We start from the raw sequence: 6,276 nt of genomic DNA, 5'->3' as shown, positions 1-6,276 counted from the left end.
GAAAACTAATCGTGGCCCAGATTAGGGCCAGTTCTGGCCAACGAGTGGAACGCCCCAGTGCCATCACTCCATGCTGTATTTGGGCCAGATAAGGATATGGAATGTGGGCCGGATCTGGGCCAGAATGAAAACTAACCATGGCCCAGATTAGGGCCAGTTCTGGTTTATGTGGTTCGTTTATGGTTGACATGTGGCATTGCTATGGCTTGCTTGTGGCCCAGATCTGGCAAACAGGAGCGGAGCGCCTAAGTGCCATCATTCCATGCGGTATGTGGGCCAGATGAAGGTGTTTTGTGTGGGCCGAATCTGGGCCAAACCTTTTTTGCTATCTGGGTCGTTGCCAAGGCAACAGTGGTGTGAAGAGGAACAGCAGTTTTTGGGGATTCCTGCTGTGCAGAGGACAACGTGTGTCTGCTGATTGTAGCACATTGATCCAGAGGTGCCTTCCCCCTCAGGACATCCCAGTGCAAAACAAGAGTTTCATTGATCCTATTGATCCTACAGCTGCAGAGGACAACGCATCACTGACTGTTCACATTATGACAAGATCTTGAGACAGGCTGGTCTCAGACGGTTCAGACTCTGAAGAAATTATGCGATGATTTGACAGCATAACTGTGCAAGAGTTTTCCAGAGGGTGGTGTACAACAATAACATTAGTGTTTGAGAAGGGAGGCTGATTGTTTAAACGATGGTCTGGAATACTGAAAAGATTAAAGTTTAATATCCTTGTTTGGCAAACAAGACATCTGATTATTAGGTCACACATAATGATTTAGACATATAAACTAACTATGAGTAAAGGGATTAATGGAGTTCATATCCTGGGGAGGGTTAGTTATGTTATGTTGCGAATACTTCGCAGGGTATTTGCTAATGTATTTTGAAGAACAAATAACAAGGACACAAGTCCAATTTTGTTTTGTTTTTAGATTAAATTGTCCGTTACCAAAACTGTTCACCTTGTGTCTAGATTTGGACTTTGATGGTAAGGGAGTATTTAGGCTTATTTTTATACATCTGACATTTTCAAATATGTTGGCTATTCACTAGACAGACATTGGTTAAGAACTTTTCTGAAGATTGAATATTTGTTCCATTTCTACATATTCCTATTTAAAAAGTAATTTTAGAGTAAAGAAGGCTGTTGCTGAAATGGGAAATAATGTGGGGCCTTCAATCACCCATTGTAAGGGTGCATATTATGGATGACCAATAGGGAGGAGGGGTCACTCGACCCACCCTGCAGTGGGTTTTGAAATCTTACTTGCAGCTTCACAGGAAGCGCACGGCACCAGATTATGAGTTTAGAGGACTAGTGTCACCACCTCCTAATGGACATTCATTTAGTTAGTAATTAACTGACATTTAGAGATGTTAAAAAGTAAAAACATACCTACTATGAGGGATAATTCCTAAGTTCAGCTACAAACCATTGATGAAATTATTTCTGTTTTTAGGTCCTTGATAAAGGAAGGAGTGGTTGTTACATGTTCGGACACCCAGGGTTCCACGCACGGTTACAGACGTTAACATTGTTTTTTAGGTATACCAGAATTGAAGATACATGGGTATAGTGAGAGATGAGAGCTACACAGGTCGTAGTAGAGGTTTGACTCAAGATAATAATTGTGTGCACAAATTTCTGAATTACATCTATTAGACGTGTTGATATTGATTAGGTGTTAATGAACTGCAGTAATAGTACAATAAGGAAGTGACATTTTTTGGCTAACACTTTTCAGGGAATGTGGGAAAACAGCTGTTCCAATGAAAAGTTAGAGATATCTTGAACATTATAGTTGGAATTGTGAATTAATAAATGATGGCGCTCCATATATACAGATTTTTATAGACGGAGGATGCTGGCCTGTGCTGGAAGATCGGAGTCTCTGCAGAGCACGACACATGGCCAAAAAGACTGAGACCAACTGACCTTTGACCCTGACCGACAGGGTAACTTGGGAAGGCACTCTCAATGACTGACTCTGAGGTGTACCTGACCAAACTTGACTTTACAACCTGACAGTGTGAGTGAGTGTATGTCTGCATCTGATCAGTGCAACTGCATGATTTAAAATAATGACTAATCAAGCATGTTTTTGGACTAACACATTATTTTTGTGTGATAATAATGTGTGAAATGAGGTTTCCTAACATTGCACAAAAGGGGAAACCGCACATGTGACCTGTTTCTAACCTACTTGATATTTCACTCCCACAGGAGGTGGCAGTTTGCAGAATGTGAAACTCAAACTATGACATTTGAGGATTCTGTTTATTTTAGGACTGAAAGAGGGAGAGAAACACTTCATTTCACTGAAGTGTTTACTGTGGAAATGATGGATGTACATTTGGGAAAATGTTTGGTATTGTCTTATAATCCATTATTACCTGAAGGTTTTCTTCCCATACAGGATTTTATTTACACATGAGTTCATGTGTAAAAAAGGGGGAGTGTAAACTTCACAATGTACATTTTTCATTTAGGGACTGAAAGGAACCGGCTGCCCAAACTCGATTGTTCAATCTGATCATTGATTGACAGTTTTAGAATTGACCTGCTCTATATCTGGGGATAAGACACTGTTTGATGAATGTTGACATGTCTCTAATATTGATTGAGTTATAGCAGGTAACACAGATAAAGAATCAGTGGCCAAGGGGCTACCAGAGAGATGTAAGTCCAGAATGGAATACTGAAGAAGCTGACCTGTGAGTAATGTTTCAACAGGTATTAAAGTAACTGAGGTTTGAAATGTAGAAAGAACATATTTACAGTTAAAGCCAAAACATAGTAATGTAATGAGACAAAATGTAATTTAAACACCATCATGTAACTAGCCTGGTAAAGAAGTAAAAGCCATAGACTTGATTGTTTAGGTCATTATGGGGATATACATTTCACCACATATATAATAGAAAGACATTTGAGGACAGTTTGTTGGAATTCTGTATTCATTTTTTCAGTGGGATAATATCTAAGCACTGACGGGTAAAAGCAGTATCACCAGGAAGCCATTCACTTTGTTAGTATTGTGATTTTGGTTGTTTTTGAATCCATAACATTAGTGTGTTTCTTTACCAGAAACATTAGCAGTTCAAATCATATTTCGATTTTTAATGGGATCTCAAGGATTTCATTTAAAAATAAACACAGATGCTTGTCAGAAATTCAGAGCTATTGAAATATGTTATTTAGTTTACCTAAAGATGTTGGGGTTCTTATTTAGTTGGCACAGTCCAAGTATTAAGATTCTGAAGCTGCACAATTAGCGTAGGCTTGAGGGATTTGTATCAGATTTCTCCACACAGGTTGTTGACGCCAAAAGAGGGACCCGAGACGCAGGAGGCAGACTGTCATCAGGACAAAGTGGCTCAACCCCAGGTTTTCCGGCCCCTACCGAGTGACCCAGCGGACATCCCATGCCGTCCGCCTACAAGGAAAGGGGGACAACTGGTACCACTGGAGCCAGTGTGCGGTCGGGAAAACACCTGCGAGGACCCTAGACGACATCAGGACAGATCTGGCTCTCGTCATGGAGGTCGACTCGGATGCTGTCATCAGCGGACTGGAGGAGAAGGACCTCGAGGACATCCATCCAGCAGTCGTCCCAGGAGGCATCATCATCGGACCGGGGAAGGAGGATCGGGAGGACATCCATCCAGCAGTCGTCCCGGGAGGCATCATCATCAGACCGGAGAAGGAAGATCGGGAGGACATCTATTCAGCATCGACTCGGAAGCCGCCATCGGCGAGCCGGAGAAGAAGGAAGACATCTCTCTAGCAGGCAGCCCAGAAGCCACCGTCAGCGGATCGGGGGGACAAAGACACGGCAAGCCAGGACGGCACAGGGGACTCCACTCTCCGCTGAAACAGGAGTGTGTGTTAAGTGCAACAAGACGGTGTATGGAGCCAGCCAGGCCTGCCAAGCTATGGGCAGCCTCTACCATGACAGCTGCTTCACCTGCAGCGCCTGTAGTCGAAGGCTGAGAGGGAAGGCGTTCTACTATGACGGAGGAAGGGTTTTCTGTGAAGAGGACTTTCTGTACTCTGGGTTCCAGCAGTCTGCAGACAAGTGCAACGCAGGTGGACATCTGATCATGGACATGATCCTGCAGGCCCTGGGGAAGTCGTACCACCCCGGTTGTTTCCGTTGCGTCATCTGCAACGAGAGCCTGGACGGAGTGCCCTTCACTGTGGACACTGAGAATAAAATCTACTGTCTGAAAGACTACCACAGGGTCCTGGCGCCTAAATGTGCTGCGTGTAACCAGCCCATCCTGCCCTCAGAGGGGTCTGATGAAACCATTCGAGTTGTATCCATGGACAAAGACTATCATGTGGGTGTTGTTGTGTGCCGTGCATCCGCTCATTATGTGTCGGACTAATCAGTTCCACCATTGAGGGAAAAGCTGCTTCTCCCCCTCCTGCCACTGTTGGCCTGTGTCTCGGAGGGAGAGGACGAGTATGTAGACTCAGCAGACGACGATGCAGTTTTTTGACATTTTTTGGTCTCCCTCTCATTCTGCCATAAGAAATTGCTATGAAGGGCTGTTTCCAAATGTTTAAAGGGCTCTAAATATAATGTGGAGAGATGAACACAGTGGAGAGGAGTGACAATAGTTATGTTTCAAGTGCCTTGTGTAAGTTGCACTCTTTTTTAAGAGTGCAAAAGAGGGAATTGTGGAAATTGATGTGAGATATTGTACCGAAGAAGTGTGTTACATTTGAAATGGCAGAAAGTCTTGTTGCAATTTCCAGATATTAAAAGAGGTCCCTTTGAGTTTCTCTGGTAATTATCAATAGTAGCAGTTAAGTGAATACTGTTCAAACAATACCTGTGTTTGTGTTTTATAAGTGATTTCTCTGTTTTATCCTTTCATAAATGTGAGGACTAAAATGGCTGGTTGGAGTAAACAGGGTTTTATTGCCTTGTGGGGGAGGTGGAGATATGCAGGACAGGGTGCTTGGTGGGGGAAGAGTATATTCTGCTTAAGATCTCTGGCATGTCATGTTTCAGGGAAGTCTATATATCTTGAATAGTATATGTGTGGGTTTATACATTCCTGTGTGTTAATAGTTGAAGGAACAAAAAGTACATTTTTCCTCTACCATATAGAGAGGTTTTTTATAGATTCCTGAAACAATGTTCCCTTTTTCTTAAAAGTTGATTAGCGCAATAGTCTTTTTCTTTGACTTTTTACCTGTTTATCAAAAGAGTGTTTTAAGCTATTTGTGAAGAAGGAAGATGCAGAATTAATGGTGATTTCTGTTTTGAGTGAAAAGATTATCCCAGAGTGTTTTTCTGGGTTAAACCATCGATAGGCTTTGCAAATTGGGAGGGACATTTTCCCTGATTTTAATGATGTGCATCCTGCAGGCCTTCTCAACACCTGTGGCTTTCATAGCTGCCCGCGCTGATTCCCTGTGAGACAGCGTGTTGGTATCTCCCAAATGAAACTCCACCCCTTTCTGTTGGTTTTGGGACGTGCAACTTGTTGCTTCGTCCTCTCTTCTCGCGCAGCTCGGACCAGAAGGTCGGGGCAGCTCGTGAACAAGGCCAGGAGTAGGCATAATCCTGACATTACGCATATGATATGGCTTTGTATGGTAATGTATTATATGGTATTGCATTATTACCTTTCATGATTAAAACAGATATTTGTTTAACCCTCGTCCTGGTTGTTTTGAGTGCTTCTTCTTTTAAAGCAAGCTCATTAGGAACGGCGCGGAGAAAAGTAGTCCCAACTCCTTCAGGACTAACCCCCATATTTGCGTGGCTGTGTCTTTAGTTGTAAGCACAGTGGCGATCTGTTGTTATTAGCATCTGGTTAGCTAGCTATGCTAACGAATTTAAAGAGCTTTTCTACAACCAGGTGGAAGAGAGCTCTCTCCTGAGAGGCTCAAATAACCTCAGCTATAATAACTATAATAACTATAATAACTATAATAACTATAACTATATTATATAACTATATAACTATAACTATAATGATCATATCAAGCACACCGATCAAGGTGTGCTTGATATGATCATTATAGTTATTAATGAGACTAAATGAAAAACAGGTATAAAATACTATATGACAGTAACAAAAAAGTTGTTAAAAATTCAAGAATAGAGTTTAAAAGGGGAGTGATTTGTAAAATATCCAAAAAGAAAAATATGCTTACAGTTCTGTTTCATATGGGTGTTGATAGATGTATCCATAGATCTCTTAATGTTGCTCTCAAAGTGCACCAGATTGATGCTTTTAACTTCAATATAAAAA

This window comes from Pseudochaenichthys georgianus, chromosome 7 (assembly GCF_902827115.2).
Source record: "Pseudochaenichthys georgianus chromosome 7, fPseGeo1.2, whole genome shotgun sequence".
Classification (NCBI taxonomy): Eukaryota; Metazoa; Chordata; class Actinopteri; order Perciformes; family Channichthyidae; genus Pseudochaenichthys; species Pseudochaenichthys georgianus.
Note: the sequence above shows the minus strand (reverse complement) of the source record.